This window comes from Sminthopsis crassicaudata, chromosome 6 (assembly GCF_048593235.1).
Source record: "Sminthopsis crassicaudata isolate SCR6 chromosome 6, ASM4859323v1, whole genome shotgun sequence".
In the NCBI taxonomy this organism is placed as follows: domain Eukaryota; kingdom Metazoa; phylum Chordata; class Mammalia; order Dasyuromorphia; family Dasyuridae; genus Sminthopsis; species Sminthopsis crassicaudata.
Window position 1 is genome coordinate 233,999,858 of NC_133622.1, and position 18,663 is coordinate 234,018,520.

An 18,663-nucleotide genomic window follows, 5' to 3' on the forward strand; every position below is an offset into this window, starting at 1 on the left:
GCCTGAGCTGTGTGCGCCTTGGGAAGAATTGTTCCGAGACTAATCAAATAAAGGCCTGGTCCCTGCCTCCCAGAGTTTATAATCCCAGACAGATGGATCAGCCAGGATGCACAAAGCAGGGCATTGAGACTCAAGGCAGCAGATGTAACAAAAGAGAACTTTAAAAAGCTTTTTCATGCTCTATTTTTTGCCCATCAGAGGTGGGCAGTATGGGGAAAGGGAAGTAAGGAAATCTTGCAGGGATAATGACAGAAAGGACAGAGAGTAGAGGGGATTTGGGGTTCTTTGAAAACTTAAAAGACAAGTCATAAGTCAATCTTCCCGTCCATCCTAGAAGAGGGGTACTGAGTGTTTTCTAGAATCAAATGAAAGGAGAACCACCCCCTGCAGTATCTTGTTACTAAAGAGAGATGAGCTCTCCCATCCTATTGTCAACCTGTTGATGCTGACTAATTACGATTTATGCTGCAGAGGAGGTCACATGACTAGCCAGAAAAAGATCTGAGGGTTCCAGTGGACCACAAACTCACTGTGCCTCAAATAGTGTAACATAAAAGAAATATAATGTCCACATTGAAGGGACTGATGGTTCCAAAATACTTTGTCCTAGTCACATCACAAACTAGAGTAGTTTATATAGTTCAAGGCACTATATATTTTAGGAAGGATAGTGGTAAGAAAAGAATTATGGCACAGTGAAAAAAGAACTAATTTTTAAGATTCAAATCCATATTTAACACAGACTACTTTCAGACATGGACTGACTTGATCTCCCTTCTAACCCTGAGTTTAGGTGATTTTATTATTCTGTCTTGGATGCCAAAGTCCAGTCTTCTTTCTATCCCATGATGTTATCTCCATTTTTAAGCTTGGGAGGGTGAATCACGCCCCTTTCACATTTATCCTAAAGCCCTAATTGATTTCTTTTGGAAAATGGGAAACCATAAAACATCTAGGATTCCATTCTCCAATCTGGTACTTGACTGGTGAATGTAGCCCCTTCCTGGAAGTCCCCAGATTCCTGTCTGTCAGTGATCCCCAATATGAATTGGGGAGGTTACTCATCTTAACCAATGATCCTTACTGGAAATTGCCAGATGACTCCAGGGCAACAACATGGACATCAAATACTGGGAAATTGAGCCTATCCTTGAAAGAAAGTAAAGATTCTAAGAGTCTTAGAAGTTAGGAAAGCATGGAAGTCAGGAAGGCATGCAATCCAGCAGTGCATGAGCAATGTATTGTGCAATGATAGAGATGAGAGAAGCTATTTCAAGTCTGGACAAAGGAGTTAGAACAATTTGAATGGATTATTAAAAAACATATGGAGGATAATAGAAAATGTCTAGAAAGGCATGTGGGTGCTAGACTGTCAGGCAGGAGAGTTTATAATTAATCTAAATAGGGAGCTATGGAAGACTCTTGAGTGGAGAAGTGAGCAGGGGTGTTGTAAAGAAAGCACATGTATGCTTTTGACATTGCTCTTAATGATCTTACTCCATAGTTTGACTTTTTCTCTTTCTTCCTTCCTTCTTCCTCCATTCCTTCCTTGCTTCCTTCTTCTCTCCCTTCCTTCTTTCCTCCCTTTCTCCTTCCTTATTTCCTTCTTTTTTCATTTTCTTTTATTCTTTGTTTCTTTTTTCTTTCTTTCTCTCTATTTTCCCCTTTCTTTCTCCTCCCTTTCTTTCTTTCTATTTCTTCCTTCCTTTCCTTCCTCTATCCTTCCTTCCCTCCCTCCATGCCTTTTTCTTTCTATTCCTCTTCTTTCCCTCCATTCCTTCTTTCTCTCCCTTCTTTCCTTCCTTTTTTCTCTCTCCCTCCCTCCCTCCCTCCCTCCCTTCCTCCTTCCCTCCTTCCCTCCCTCCCTCCCTCCTTCCCTCCCTCCCTCCCTCCTTCCCTCCTTCCCTCCCTCCCTCCCTTCCTCCCTCCCTCCTTCCCTCCTTTCCTTCCTTCCTTCCTTCCTCCCTTCCTCCCTCCCTTCCTTCCTTCCTTCCTTCCTTCCTTCCTTCCTTCCTTCCTTCCTTCCTTCCTTCCTTCCTTCCTTCCTTCCTTCCTTCCTTCCTTCCTTCCTTCCTTCCTTCCTTCCTTCCTTCCTTCCTTCCTTCCTTCCTTCCTTCCTTCCTTCCTTCCTTCCTTCCTTCCTTCCTTCCTTCCTTCCTTCCTTCCTTCCTTCCTTCCTTTCTCCGTCTCCATTCAAGTGTAGAAACCTTCACAGTTATAAGTCAGCAGAAAAGGTACTTTCATCGTTGCACAAAATTGAACAATCTATTTTACACACACACACACACACACACACACACACACACACACACACACACACACATATATATATATATTCTCGCCTTTATGTGCATTCTCACTCACACCCCCACCCCCATTATCCTCACAAACCATTCTAACTTCTTTTGCTTCTCAGAAAAAAAAATATAGATCATGCACTCCAAAGACCAGAAGGTCTCTAGATGCTCCTATTTGATTATTTTTCAAAATTGATTTATTTAATGAGAATAGATCTCAAAGAAACCTTTCTGTATCTCTAAAGGACAAAGAACAAAATTTTAAGTAAATTCTCACAAGTATTATAGAGGAATATACAAACTTAGCTATATATGAATTATTGAATTCCAAGAAAAAGCATATTTTCTTCATCTAGAATTTCAGTAATAATAAGAACAAGCTGCAGGCTATAAGAACAGTCCAGGCTTGAAGTGAGGAGGATCCAAATCTGGAAGGTGCCACAGGAGAAAAGAGAGTTTTGCATGAATCCTTCTCATAAGGGGAATCCCACTTGGAATTGTATTAATCGTAGGAAAGTTTTTAAATTTTATTTTTGTCTGAGCTAAATATCTGCCAGTTCCTCCAACTGATTCCTGAGGTGTTAACCTGAACTGTGTGATTTTTGTAGATAGAGTGAGGAAGCCTTGCTTTTGATATGTGATAGAGCAAATAATAGTCCAGGTCCCTGAAGCACCTTCCAGATCTAAATCTCTGATCCATGACCCTGATTTCTCTCCTCTAGCTCTTCTTCAGGTTCTCAATAGTTTTCCAAAAAGTGGTAGCCTAGATCTACACTCAGTATAGTCTGAATAGGACTGTCCCTTCTTTGTGTCTGACACCATTTCAAGAATTCAAATTTCTATTGAACTCAGTAACTTACAAAGTGTTTTTCTTATGATGACACCTTATGGTAGATCATGAGAGTAACTCTATACCATTCCCCCTTCCCTATTTTATAGTCAAAGAGGCAGTCTCTAAAACTGACTTGCTTGTGATTATTTGGCTATGACATGAAAGAACCAGGATTGGAACTCAAATCTCTTGACCACCCTACTCCTCTGAATTCTGGGAGATGAAAATCAATTCCACTCTCCTGCTGAGAGGAATAAGCCGTCTGTTTGGAATTCTTTCCAAGAGCTGGCAGATCTGAAGTTTGGGAGACTGAGGCCCTGCTGGGAAGAGGGAGGAGATGCTGTGTGGAGTCAGCACTTCTGGGCCACGTGGCTAATAGCTCATAATTATAGCTCCTGGGTCTCTTATTCTGCTGGGTGTTTACAGCCCAATTATGAGACAGAAAGACTAATGATCAAACCTCAGAGGGGCCAGCAGGCCTGGAGTCTGCTCCCAGCCAGGGGGCCAGGATCCTCAGAATTGCTGGCAGAACAAGGCTGGTCCTGGCTTTTGGGGTTTAGCCTCCCCAGCTGCATCAACACTGGCACGGGGATAGCATGTCAAATGACTTGGGCTGAACTGCCAGAGATGATGAAGCTCAGAAATCAAAACATCCATTCCCTGCATCTTGGTAGGCAAAGTATCTCGGCTAACACTCCCCTGTGGAGGCCGGCCCCACCTTGGCCCTTGGCTCAGCTCTCCTTGGGAGACTGGGGGCCCTTCTCATGTGATACCCTTGAAAATCCTCCCAAAAAAGAGAAATAAAGAGCCTGGTGTTAGTGAAGCCAGAATCACAGAATTAAAAGTTAGGAGATCAACCCCCCAAGTCTCATTTTAATAGGGAACATTTAATAATAATAGCTAATATTTATATATGCCTTTGAGGTTTGAAAGCAATATATTACCTAAGGACTCCTTACTATTAATTTCAATAGAAATTATAATTTTTGAAATAATGTCCAACACTAAAAAGGACACAGTGTTGATCTCCTATATATGTCATATAGGATATAGATTATATTATATAGCATACATCGTATAACACGTATGAGTGTCCTTGTGAGTAATTAGAAAGGGAAGAAGGAATAGTGACCACAGAGAGCCCAATTGGGATTTCCCAACAAAGGAAACTTGGAATTTTAGCAAAGCTTTTACCATTATTTCTTATGTTATCCATATGAACAAACTGGACAGATGTAGATTGGATGAGAGTATAGTTAGGTGGAACTAGAATGATTGAAGGAATAGATCCCCAAAGTGGTGATTAGTGACAGATGCCATCCTGGAGGGAGCTCATCAATGGACTCCAATTGACTCTCGCCACTTTAGATGGCCCAGGAGATAGAGCTCTGAGCTGGAGTCAGGTAAGCCTCAGTCTCAGACATCTACTTGTTGTGTAAGTCACTTAATTTCTATTTGCCTGAGTTTCCTCAACTATAAAATGTGAATAATAACAGAATTGACCTTGTGATGTTGTTATAAAGATCAAATGCAGTACTATTTATAAAAGTATTTGGCACAGTGCAATTAATAAGTGCCATTAGAAATAAATACTTATTCCCTTTCTCTCTCTTTTGACATCTTTTGCTATTCTAACAACTAGATTCTCTGCTGTGTCCCTTCTTCTTGTGTTCCCATCTCCTAAAATAAAGGATTTTTTTAAAAAGGAAGAAAGGGCAAAAAAAACGGCAACTGATCAGTATATTAAAGAATATGTTCTATATCTTTGCAGATTATTTGGAGGAAGGCACAGATGTCACACTTATCAAATTTGCATTTGACACAAAGCTGGAGGGAATGGCTAATACATATCAAATGACATAATCGTGCATTTTAAAAGATCATTTTTGGCTATAACAATGTATTAATTCCAAAAAGATGGAAGTAAATAGGGGTAAATGTCAAATTCAATATTGGATTCTGAAATTCAATTACAGGAGTTCAGTGTAATATAGGATAGCTAGACCCATGGTAAATAGTGGTGAGGAAAAGTTCATTAGTGTGATTGTGAGTATTAGGTAAGTCCAATTATGTGACATGACAATCATAAATATGTAAAGTGCAGAAGGAAAATTAAGTTTGATTCCACAGCACAGAGTTGATAAAAAGTGCAGGGAAAAACTTCAGTCTGACATAAGGACTTTAACATAACTTCTTAACTTTGGAGCTGTCCAAAAATGGAATGGCCTGCCTCAGGAGGGAATGAATTCCCCCATCAGTGGAGGATTTCAACTGGAGGCTGATGACCATTTGTTGGAGATATTGACCAGGTTCAGATTAGACTGAACAATTTTTGAGGTTTCTTCTAATTCCAAGAGCTTAAAAGGTTAAGGTCTCTTTTCAATCTACTTTCTAAGTTATGCTGTAAATTGTATGATTCTAAAATAGACTAGACCACTATACTTCCCACAAATCTGGGGAGCTTTACAACTCAAGCTTCCTCAAGGAAGAGGAAGAAGCAAAGACAGGATAAGTGTGCGAAAGAGAGGATAACAGCTTAAAACATTGCCAAGATGAAATGAGAAAGAAGGTTGTGCTCTTAGAATGTTACCTGTACAACAGAGCTTGTTACAGAGAGAGAGAGAGAGAGAGAGAGAGAGAGAGAGAGAGAGAGAGAGAGAGAGAGAGAGAGAGAGAGAGAGAGAGAGGGAGGAGGGAAGGAGAGAGGGAGCACTCTTGACATACTATCAATCTAGAGTTGTGCATTGTACCCCCAACCCAGAAAGAACTTGACATCCTCAAAGACTTTAAACAAAGAGAGTTGTAGATTGAAGCACGTTGGAAGATGAGAAGAGGTGAAAAAAAATCTCCATTAAAATGCTACAACAAGGATTCTTAACCTGGGGGGGATGTCTGAAGATGGATTTCAGGGCATTTATAAACATAGAAGAGAAAAATTCTGTCTTTAATTCAATTTAGCTAGTTTTCTTTCTCATTTTATATATTTTATCTCATTCATTCTGAGGGTCCCATCAGTTTCATTGCCAGAGGCTTTTTTCCTCTCTCTGCTCTCCTTCTTGCCAAGGAAGTGGTTCTGGCTCTTTCTCATTATACTGTGACCTTCTCAGGCTCAGGAGGAGTGACTCTCCAGTCCTTAATCCTATGAGATTGGCTTTTAAAGGTCATTTTGCTCAAGTTTTCTAACTTCTTTTGTATTTTCTAAAGATTCCAGCTTTCTTAATGTGTACTTTCAGCCTATGGTGTTATTTTGTGTGTATGTGTCGCAGATCCCTCTGGCAACTAAGAAGCAAAATGAAGCCAAGAAGAGAAAGATCTGTGCTTCACTTGCTTAACTGGGCAAGGGAATCTAGTTCTGATAGATCCCTAAAATAGATTTAACTTCTGAGGTTCATAAAGCCTCCCTACCTGTGTATATCATCTGTAGCCTCATCAATCTTCACAGTTGTAATGGCTCAGCTTGAATCAAGAAATTTACAAGCTGGACAATATAAAGAAAAGAGGGACCAGGAGGGTCAAGGGTACCTGAAAACATGCTATATCTGTAAGGACTACATTTGTGATTTCATGGATGTCAGGAATTGGAGGTGAATAAATATCTTCTATTTCTAATCTGAAAGCCACTTGCCCAAGTCACACAGTTAGGATATCTCAGAATCAAGACTTGAACTCACACCTTCCAGGCTTCTAAGGCCAGATATCTATCCATATTCCAAAAATGCCTTTCATATCATAAGGGGATAAACTAAAGGAACTAGAGATGTTTAGATTGTATAAGAGATGACTTACATGGGGACATAGTCATGATCTTCAAAGATTAGGACTGCCATGGAGAAGAGGGGTTTTGTTCTTCTCAATCCAGAAGAGTAGAATGAGGACTAAAAGATAAAAGTCATTGTAGGGACAAAATTAAAAAGCCACGCCAAAATGGAATTGATTACCTGGAAAAGTAATGAGATTCCATCCATTGGAAGTCATCTACTTGTCAATGAGGTTGGCAAAAATTTATGATCTTTATCAGGACTGGACTAGATAATCATTTCTAAACCCCATTTTTCTATAAGACTGATAAGTGGAGCATTGCATACAGGACAGGATTTGAAATCAGAAAGACTCATTTTCACAAGTTCATATCTGCTCTCCCACACTTACAGACCCTAAGTGAGTAACTTAATCTTGATTATCTCAGTTTTTCATTTGTAAAATGAGTTGGAGAAGGAAATGGTAAGCCACTCCAATATCTTTGTCACAAAAACCTTAATGGGGTCACAGAGAAATGACCGAACAGCAGATGTCAAACAGAAAGTAGTAGAGAGACAAAGAGAAAGACGAGAAAGTCAGGCTAATAGCTCAGTCTGATGCTGCAGGAAGGGATCCATAGATCCCTAGAGTCACAGCAGCAGACTGAGAGAGGTGCCATGAACATTAGAGGCTTTCCCTCATAAGAATACATAGCTTTATAACTGTTCTGGACCTCTGGGTAGTACTTCTTCTCCTCCCTCAAGTTTCTCTGCTCCCACAGGCTTCCCTAGATTTTGCACATCCCCATCCTCCCCCTCCAGCACCTAGGACAGAGCTCTATACAGCAGGTGCTCACCAAATGTTCAGCCCATGATTGAAAGGAGGAAAATCTTAGACCATCTGTTGAGGCCATAGTGGGTGTCAGATCCATCCCCACACACACCAGCTGGGGGACCCAATGTAGTCACCATTCCACTGCCTCAGAGGTCAGGCCAGAGCTAGAAGAGCTACTTCCACATATTCTTTCCTTTCATCATACCCTATTTTCCTGACAGTGCATACAAGTAGCAAGCCTTGAAAAGTGTAGGGGAAAGGTGGGAGAGACAGAAGGAGAAAGACAGAAGGACAGAGAAACAGAGATAGAGTCAGAGACAGAGAGACAGAGACAGGGAGAGAGAGGAATAAAGAAAAAAATTCAGATTCTTCTGAGATAGTGACCTCAGAATATGATGCTATTCCAGCAGTCAGTCAATGAACATTAATTAATTATATTATTAAAAATAAATAATATTAATTAATTAATTCACCTACTATGTGCTAAGCTCAAGGCTCAGCACCACTTACTAGTTTGGTGACCATAGGCAAGTGATCTTGCTTTTATTTTCTCAGCTGCAGTGGTGAAGGAAGAACTGTGAGGAGAAATGAACAATCTATGTCTTACCTTACAGTTGTTCTGAAAGAAAAATAACAAGATAACATATATGAAAGTGGTTTTTTTGGTGAATGATTTCAGAGGAGTTGAGAGCTGGGAGTCAGAAAGCGTGATCCCAAGGCATGGCTCTATTAGATAATAATTGGGTGACTTTGGACTAGCTGAAAGGGGACACTTATGTCTAAGGTTGGAGGGGACCAGGAAAAGCTTCATATGAAGAACAGAACTTTTAAGAAATTCTAAAGGAGGGAGGTGAGGGAACATTTCTTTCCATGCATGGGGGAGAAACTATACAAAGACACAGAGATGGGGAATAGAGTGCTATTTGTAAGGAAAAGCAAACCGGCCAGCTTGGGTATAAAAAGACCATAGAAAGAGGAAAATAATGTGCAATAAGTCTGGAAAAGTAAGCAAGGAGCCAGACTGTGAAGGGCTTTAAATACCAAACAGAGGAAATTGTATTTTATTCTGGAGGTAATTAGGAGCCACTGATCCTTTTTTGAGCAATGGAGTGATGTGATCAGGTGTGTACTTTAAGAGCCTGCCATTTTAAGAACTAGTGGAAGATGGACTGCAGGCAGGGTAGATCAGAGGCAGAGTCCTGAAGCAATAAGGGTCTGAAAGGTAAGGAGCATGAGATATTTTATAACCTACAAGCACTACATAAATATTCTCGAGACTTTGTTATGAAGGATAAACTGCTTAGTCCAGAGGACCAGGAGGAAAAGAGGAAAGGAAAACATCTTCATTTCGAGAAGCTGTCAAATGTGGAATATGCCTTGGAAGGGGGTGAGATTCTCCACAATATAGGTCTTTAAACTGAGGCTAGGGATGGTGTTGAAAATGGGGTTGTTGTTCATGGATAAATTGGAATAAAAGGTCTCTGTCGCCTCTTCTAGCTCTGAAATTATACAATTTGCAATTGTATAATTGCAATCAAATCTCAGTAATATTATTTACTGCTTCTATGACCTTGGATAGTCATCTACTTTCTTTTGGCTTCAATTTTTTTTCTCTACATAAAATGAGAAGATTGAATCAGAGCAAAATTGAAAGTTATGATGTTATCATCTCATGGAACATAATATAGAATATATGTGTGTGTGTGTGTGTGTGTGTGTGTGTGTGTGTGTGTGTGTGTGTATCTGAAGTCTTACTTCTGATGTGAACTGTGTGATACTGGAGAGGGTCATTTAATCTAATTCCAGATAATCTAATCTAATCTAATATTCCAGGTATTTCTCTGGGACTGTAAATGTAAAAACCAAAACTTTGGGCTAAGAATTATACTCTTCCCAGCAAGGAGACAAAGTCTTGACTTGTGTGGACTGAGTTCAATCTTAGATTATTAAATATTTTACTAAAATCTAGGTAAGTGATTTCTGATCTTCCAGTTGAATGACCCTGTCCAAAAATAAGAATATTAATCTCTTAATGAACCTCTTCAGCCAGTTGGAGTGTTCTTTTTCTTCCAGAATGTCACTAACCATCCTTTAATTAAACACAAACTGGAGTTTTATCAGAAATCAGTCAGATTCTATCAGTCTATTCTCTTCCTTTAAAAATTTTTTTTTCAGGCACTTGCCCTTCTCCACCTTTCCAATTCCTTCTGAAGTTTCAAAATTTATTGGCAGTGTCTCTCCAAACAAAACCATCAGCTCTTTCAGTGCTTTGGTTTATAGCTCACAAGGGCATGGTCTAGTGAAGTTATTAAGCTCTAGATAGTCCCATTATCTCCCTAATTATCTTGGATATCAACTGTTTATCAACTATTTGTTTTGTCTATTCAAGAACAAAGATCATTTTCCTTGGCAGAGGAAACAGATATGTTCTAGGAAATTTTTAGATTGAAAAATGCATACTTCGATTCCTATCCATCATTTCTCATTCTGCCCTCCCCCTGGGGCCATGAATTACAAGGCTATGCCTTCTTCCACATAACTCTCAGTATCAAACCTGAAGGCAATGGCTTTTTTCCCAATCGTCCTTATAGTTCCTTTAGTTCCTCCTAACAGTCCTTGGCTCCTTTTACCATATTTTGCCCCACTTTACTCCCCATCTTATGTCATACTTAGCCATGTACAAATAGAATGTAAGCTTCTCCAGGGCAGGAACACTTTAAAACATTGTTGGTTTTGTGCATAGTGCCCAGTGGTGGGCACCTAGTCAATATTTGTTGATTTGTATGGAGAGGCTGGTTTCAGAGCAGCAGAAGGAAAGACTTAAAAATGGGCCCATAAAGGCTGTCCAAGATGGAGTGGACCAATTCTAGACTTGGACCCAGATGCACAAGTGGGAATTATGGGTGACCATTACTAGGATAAACAGAAGGGAGACATTCTTAACGATAACAGATATCTAAAAATACAATGGGATGGAAAATGCTTTGAGGAGTAGTGAACACACACACACACACACACACACACACACACACACACACACACTCAGATCAGTCTGGAAAGCTTTCAAGCAAAGGATGACTATCCACTACTAAGCATATAGAGGGGATTCTAATTCAGGAAATTTAGGAATGAAGCTCTCAGAGCACCTTGAGATTTGCTTACTTTCTTTTGAATCCCTCTACTCAAGAGGCGGTGAGCTCCCTTCCATGAGAGATCTTGGAGAAAAAGCTGAATGACTATTTGAGAATATATGGGAGAGGAGCCCCTTGTCCAAGTGTGGTTTGAACTAAATTGTCTCTGAGATTCTCTGATGCCATGAAATCACTTAACTTGTGAACAGAGGGGTAACTAGAGTCACCTCTCAAGGTCTAAAATCTCCAAATCCTGCCTCCCTGTGTGTACTGATGGGTAACTAGAGTCACCTCTCATGGCTAATCTCTCCAAATCTTACCTCCCTGTCTTTGTACTGATGGGCTGTACTCCATCATTATCGTAATCAAGTAAGAAGCAGCCAGCATTATAGGGTTTATATGATGGCATTGTAGACATATTTCTTTGGAGCCATAGGGCTAACCCATGAAGTCCCTAGGACATATGGTTTTATTTTCATGTAAGAAGGCAGATTGAGAGCAGTTATTGCCTTTCCCAGAGTCACACAGTTAATAATTATTGGAGGAGGGATTTGAACCATAATCTGTCAGGGTGATGACAAGAGGAAGCCAGGAAGAGACTGCAGTGCCTTACACAAATGTCTGTTTATAATAGAGAAATTTAGGGGATAAACACGGAGAGGGAGAAGTGACAGCAGGGAAAACTCCTCTGTCCCTTGCCTGAATTTGTCCCTTTTCAAAATGGTTTAGGAGGCAGTGAGAGAGGGGGTTGGATAACCTTTAAAGGTCATCCCCTGGACTCAAATAAAGCATGGTGGGAAAGTTAAGAGGGAAGGGAGCAGATAATATGAGGAGTTAATAGACCAGAGCAATCTTTTCTGTGCCTGCTAGGGGCCCCAGGAGTCTACAATTCTGATTCCTTCTTCCTAGAGAGACAGCCTTTTAAAAAGGGATCAAGAAAAATAGGTCAAATCCCTCCTAATAATACCCCCCTCTAGACCCTGATGAGAATACCTGCCTGGACCTTAAGGAGCAGTTCAGCCCATCAAAAGACCAGTTCATTTCAATCATCATAGTTACAAGGCAGGCAATTTCTTCCGCTGCCAGATATCCAAAGTCAAATCCCAGTCAGCTTCATACAGAGGAATAAACTCTACTCCACCTTCCACCCATCCAATAATCCATCTGTTCCCGTGGTCTAGGTGGAGTTCTCACTTCCTGCTCATACAGCATGACTTCCTGCCTGAGGAGGATGCTTGCCAGTCTCGGGACTTCCCCCAAGTCTTCCAGCTGGGGCTGTTTTCCCCAGGCTGTGGCTGCTAGCTTGTATCTCCTCCTCCAAAACAAACAAAATGGACCTGGATGGTATCACCACCTGACCAAACCTGTTTTATGTCCCTTAAAACCCACTCCTTCCTCTCAACTTTCCTCTTCCTATTGAGGGCTTTTCCATTCTTCTAGTAACCAAGACTTACAACCTTGAAGTCATCCCTACTTGACCTTCTCTGCCATCCATCATCTCCCGTCTGTGGCCAAGTACTGTTGATTCTGCTCATATAATATCTGCCTTTTACAATCTCTCACTTTTGACCCCTTCTTTCCACCCACAATCACCGCCCTGACTCAAGGGCACTTAGATACACCTCTTACCTAGACTAATACAATCCTATCATAATATCTAGTCCAGAGCCTGATATACGGTAGACACTTAATAAATGCTTATGGATTAATTAAACTTTTTAATAATCTCCTAATTCTAGTCTGCTTCTAATCTATCCCTTCTATTGCTCTCCTGTTCAAAAAATATTAACGGCTCCCTATTTACCTATAGGATAAGTGATAAAGTCCTCAGCTTAGAATTTAAAATTCTCTATAAACTTGCTCCTCTCATTTCATCTCACTTTGTGCTGTAATATGGTCTATAAAAATCCCTCATGCAAGTTGTTCCATTACCTACCTCCATCTCCATGATGTTCTCTCTCTTTATCTTTACCTTACAGCATCTCCTGCTCAAAAATATTAGTGGCTCCCTATTACCTGTAGGATAAGCAATAAAATCCTCAGGCTGTCATTTAAAACTCTCCACAGTCACCTATCTTGCTCCTCTCATTTTATATTGCTCCATTTCATCTCACTTTGCTTTGTATTCTTATCTATAAAACTCCCTCATGCAAGATGTTCCATTACCTACCTCCATGGCCACAATGTTCCCTCTCCTTATCTCCATATAATCCCTAGCTTCCCCAGAGAACAATTCCGGTTCCCGTCTCCCAAGCAAAGCTTCTCTCTTTAAATTATTTTGTATCTCATTGTTTATACTTCTCTGTGTACATGCTAAATCACTCCAATAGACTATATGTTCCCTGAAGACAGGAACTATTTTTTACCTTTTTATATTCTTCATTCTGAATGGTGGCTGGCCCACAGAATCATAGGTTTAATCACTCAATCAATAAGCATTTAGTGAGACCCACGATGTGCCAGGAACTGTTCTGAGCACAAATAAAAAGGCAAAAGGCAGTCTCTGTTCTAAGGAGTTTTCAGATCTAATTAGAGGAGACAAACTGCAATTAAAAATATACAAGTTGCATATAGGAAATCATTAACGGAGAAAATTAAGAGGGATAGGGAAAGGAATCTTAGAAGTTATTTAGTTCAACTCTCCCCTACTTTTTTTTTTTTTTTTAACATATGAGAAAACCATAGCCCAGAGATTATGTGACTTGTCCAAGAGCACACAATCAGTAAGCATCAGTGGAAGGATATCAGCCCAGGTCCTCTCTAGATTCCAGATTACAAACACATTTGCCACCTGTCCCATCACTTTTGCCACTGTACAACAGATCAGATTTTGTTTGAATCTGCTTCTCTATCCAATGCTAAATATTTCAATGCTGGAACAAAGTTAGACAGGAGCTATACATATGGGAATGCATACCCTACAGGACCCTAGAGCAGAATAAATCTCTCCTTGAACTGCAGAAACAGTAGGTAAGAGAAGAAAAAAGAGCCAAGTAGGTGGATCTGAGGCAGGATTAGAGGGCATGAGTTGGCAGGTGGGGTGCCAGGCTCTCCTAAGGCCCCTGGAGCAGGAGGCTTTATGTCTTCCACCCTGTTTGAAAGCCTATTCAAGACCACCTCCTCCCTGTGCTGGCTCCTTATCTCTAAGGCTCCCCAAAGCTGTAAGGTTCACTTCAAGTCCAATTAGCTTTGAACTTGAGCTTGGTAGGCAAAGATGCCTCAAGATAATTAATTTCCAACTCCCTGGCATTTCTTTTTTTGTCCCTTTGTCCCCTTTGCAGCCCTGACATGCACAAATTCACCCTGAGGAATATTTTACCTCCTCAGGGAGTCTGGCTTTCGAAAGCCATAGTTGGCAAAGGCCAGAGTACCAGCTGCCCTACCCCAGCTCCACAAAGTGGCTCTTACGTAGTTCAGCCAAGAAGGTGCCAGGAGGTCAGGCTGTGATCCAGGGGGCTCTGGGAGAATAACATCAGTAGGACATGAGTGTAGAAGTTTTCCAAAGTGTTTTCCTCACGATAGCCCCTTGAGACAAATTTCTGTTTTACAAATGGAGGAAAGAAATTCAGAGAGATGAGGTGATTTGCCCAGGGTCATACAAGTGTCTTAAACTAGATTTTTAAAAAAAAAATATTTTTAAATAATGAAATAGAACAGATGCAAATCTGTTATGTGCAACATTTCTTTTAAATAAAATAAAGTTAATAAATTTATTTTGTTTTTCCTTTTTTTTTTTTTTTTTTTTTTGGCTAGAATTTGAACCCATATCCTGTGATTCCAATTCCAGTCTTCTTTGCACATTGCCATTTTAACAGCAGGAGGAAGTGGAAACAAGGGAGTATGAAGGGAGTATGAAGTAACTCACTTATACTCTGTAATCCTCAGTTTCCTCAACTGAAAAATAAAAGAATGGGACTGGATGACCTTAAAAGTACCTTCCAATCTCGACCACAGAGATGCCAAACTGCACATGGGCCACGTTGTCCAGACCTGAAAATATGAGATGGGATATCAGCCTGGGAGATCGGTTTGTGAAGACAGGACTCCTGATTGGAGGGGAAAAAACCTTTCCTCCCTGAGCCTCCATTTAAGGAGGAAGCTCCAATCAGCTGTCTCTTCATCACCCACTCAGCTGCACTATCTGGACATCTCTATCATATTCCCATCCTGGGTACTTTTTCTCCCATCTCCTCCCCATTTTCAGCTTTCTTTTGTATATTGTCTTCTCCTTTTTGAACTGTGTCTTAAGATTATTTTTGCTATCTCATAATTATGCTCTGAATCACATAGAAGGCAGTGGTTTCCTGTAAAGATACCCAACAACCAATGGAAGAAGGGGCATGAATTTAGAATACAGTGGTTCCCTCAGATAGGAAACATGTAGTCAAGGCAATTCAGATTTGTTGAACTGCAGGGTCTTAACATCCTCTCTGTCTTCATGGAGATCTCACAGAGTTTCATCCTGTGTCCAGAGCCTATTAGATGGCTGGTAACTGGACTCCCAGGATGGAGTCCATTCTCATTCTCATTTTGCATGGGTTAACTCTCTCTTGAGTTCATAGCCAGCTCTCTCTCTTTTTTGGTTGAATATTAATTCTCCGTGTCCATCTAGAAGTCAGTTTCTCTCATCCCTGATGGGTGGGGTGTGTCTCTCTGGGTAAAAAGTTGTGCTGCTGGCTGCAAGGACAAATACAGGGAGAGAACTGTTTCCTCTTCCAGGCAGAAGGCACATGCCATAAAGCTGTTCTAGGTTTAGACTCACTAGATAACTCTGGGTTATCTGGTGTCAGGATCAGAAGATTTAGCTCTTTAAAAGCCTCCAAATGTAGAGTCAATTTTATCCTTTTGATTTAATCAGAGAAGTGTATCTTCAGGGTGTGTGTTTGTGTGTGTGTGTGTGTGTGTGTGTGAGAGAGAGAGAGAGAGAGAGAGAGAGAGAGAGAGAGAGAGAGAGAGAGAGAGAGAGAGAGAGAGAGAGAGAGAGAGAGAGAGAGGCCCAGAAATTGCCTCAGTACTCCAGATGTTGACTTATAAAGTACAGTGGGAGTATCTCCTCCCAAGTCCTGGAGACCAAGGCTTTTATCTTGAGAATGTAACCCTCCTTTTGTTCTGCCTTTTCCAGTTCACACATCATTTCCCTTGGCAGAAGAAACAGAATTTGAATAAAAATGAACAGTTCTGCCTTCTTTGACATGAATTCCTTTCACTCCATTCTTCTCAAGCAGCAGTCCTGTCCCGTGTTTGATTCACTTTTTCTATAATGCAATCCTCCTCCCCCCAAAAATCTTTTTTGTTTTCAATCTAGTCTCAGTTCTTTCCAAACTTGGATATCTGCTGATGCTCTTTTGACTCTTACTGTGCTCCAGAGGAGTAGTATGCTTCATTTTATAGCAGTCTTAAGTTCCTTTCTACCTTGAGAGGTGGGGGAGCTGACTCCTCAAGTGAAACTCTGAGAGCAAATGTAAAGGTGCTTGAGGAGGGAGGGAGGATTAGGCAACTAGAAGAGATGGTTTTTCTTGTCTGTCTATGGGTTCCATTATAACAGGATATCCTAATTTGAAGTCCAAGAACTTGTATGTCTTCATATTGGGAGAAATTATTTCTCCCCAATTACTACTGAGAAGATTCAGGATCTTTTCCTTCCTATTTCCTCATTTTCTACTAGGTCAAATCAGTCCCTGAATAGGAATAATAATGAAATTGGATTTGATAGTCTCCTCAATATTGTTCAGACTCCATGCAACTGGAGAATCCCATTGTGTTCTGCTCAGACTTGGGTGAATGATAATTCCTTTTATTAGATTTCCAGGGCATGCGGTAGCCTATGAGTAAGAGTAACTTTCTCAAAGTCAGGTATCCCATCTCTTCATTAGAATAGATGCATCTCTCATTATAATATTCATTCTTCTCATTACTTGTTAACTAATCAGAGTTGATTACCCATTCTTCCTAGAGCATATAAGCATCAATAAACTACCATGATATTATTGTGGTTTTCAAAAGATGGCCAAATGACCATCCTTTTATTATTTGCTGGTTATAATTAATAAAATGATTAATTATCCCCCAAATTCAGATGTTCCCAAAGCCTGACCTCTGGTGGTGACAATCATGATTTATATCATAATTATTAGAGAGAATCTAGTTTGTGCTCCAGAGGAGAAAGGTATGAAGACCTGGCTCCAAATAGGTGAATGAGATTCTTCCTTTCTTCCTTCCGTCCTTCCTAATTTCTTTTCTTCCTTCCTTCCTTCCTTTCTTCCTTTCTTCCTTCTTCCCTTCTTCCCTTCCTTCTTTTCTTCCTCTCTCCTTTCTTCTTTCCTTCCTTCCTTCTTTTCTTCCTTCCTTCCTTTTTTTCTTCCTCCCTCCTTCCCTTTTTCTTTCCTTCCTCCATCCCTTCTTCTTTCCTTTCTCCCTCCCTTCTTTCCTTCCTCCTTCCCTCCCTTCTTCTTTTCTTCTTCCTTCCTTTTCTCTATCCCTCCCTCCCTCCCTTCCTCTCTCTCACTCTCTTCTCTCTTGCTTTCTTTTTTTTTTGGAGAAATATCATTCTAGCAATAAGAACACTCCAAAATGGCCTTTTAGTTACTATTTGACAATCGCTAGAAGTCTTCCAACAAAGATTTGTAATTCTGTGAGGTCACTAGCAGAGAAAGCACTCCAAAAATACTGTCTTCTTGACAGATGATATGTTTCATTTCTTGTGTAGTTGGCAACCTCTGGCTGGACAAAAGTTGGGAACTCAAAGGCAACCATTATGGAAATTTCCCCTTACTAGCTCCAGCTTTACTATAGAGATGGTGCCTTCCTTTCCCTAAAGGAGTCATTTTGGAATCTCAGTTTCCCTTTCTGTAAAATAGAAATGGCAAGATCTGCCTTATTTCTTTCACAGGATTATTAGGAAAATAGTGGTCAGGAAAATATATTGATCAAGAAAAGCAATATACAAAAATATTATTTGAAATCATTATTCTTAATGCATGACTCTAAATAGGAACCAGAAGAGTTCCTTAACTACTAGATGCTCAATTACCTTGTGTTCTCTGAGTAATTTCTGCCTATAAAAGTATTTTTTGAGAAGTAGCATGGTGTACTAGAGAAAGTACTGCCCTTGGAATTAGAAAGATTTGTGTTCAAGTTCTGCCTCTGATATACAGGATGAATGACAATAAATAAATCCCTTGATCATTCAGTGGCCAGCCAACCCTCTAAACCAGTAAGTTACAAATAAAGTTGATAATATATATGAGTGGAAAGAGTTTCCATAGTGGGAGTTCCCATATTATTAGAATCCTGGGTCCACTCCAAATATCTCTTGTTTACAACAAAACAAAGTGTAACTATAATCCACATTAAGTTATGGAAGGGGTTAATCATCAGTTATTCTCTGGACCTCATTTTTTCCTGGCCTATTAAAAATGAGAATAATGTTTGTGCCACTGTAAATCTCTTCCTAGCAATGCAATCATAAAAATTCAAGAGACAGCTCAAGCCATAGCTTTCAATTTAACTCAACATACTCTCATTAGGAGATAGAACATGAAGGATGAAGAGAACCTGGAGATACAGAACTTTTCCACTCAAAAGAGATCTTAGAAAATAGAGCTCAAAGAGCTCAGAATGTCAGAACTGAAAATAACCTGAAAATATATAATGTTAGAAGAGTTGGAAGGTTATAATTATTGTTGCTATATAGTCATGTCTGAGGTTTTTATGACCCCTATTAGGGGTTTTCTTGGCAGAGATACTGGAATGATTTGGGACTTCTTGTTCCAGTTCATTCCAGAGGCAAACAGGATTATGTGACTTACTTAAGGTCACACAGCTAGTAAGT

General features: G+C 40.1%; 1 non-coding gene across 1 annotated transcript; it reads right to left on the reverse strand.

Moving 5' to 3' along the window:
* Nucleotides 1-2,410: 2,410 nt before the first annotated feature.
* On the reverse strand, nucleotides 2,411-2,495 carry LOC141548100 (small nucleolar RNA U2-19). Its single transcript, XR_012483804.1, has one exon. It is a non-coding gene; the product is annotated as a small nucleolar RNA U2-19 (small nucleolar RNA).
* Nucleotides 2,496-18,663: the final 16,168 nt, after the last annotated feature.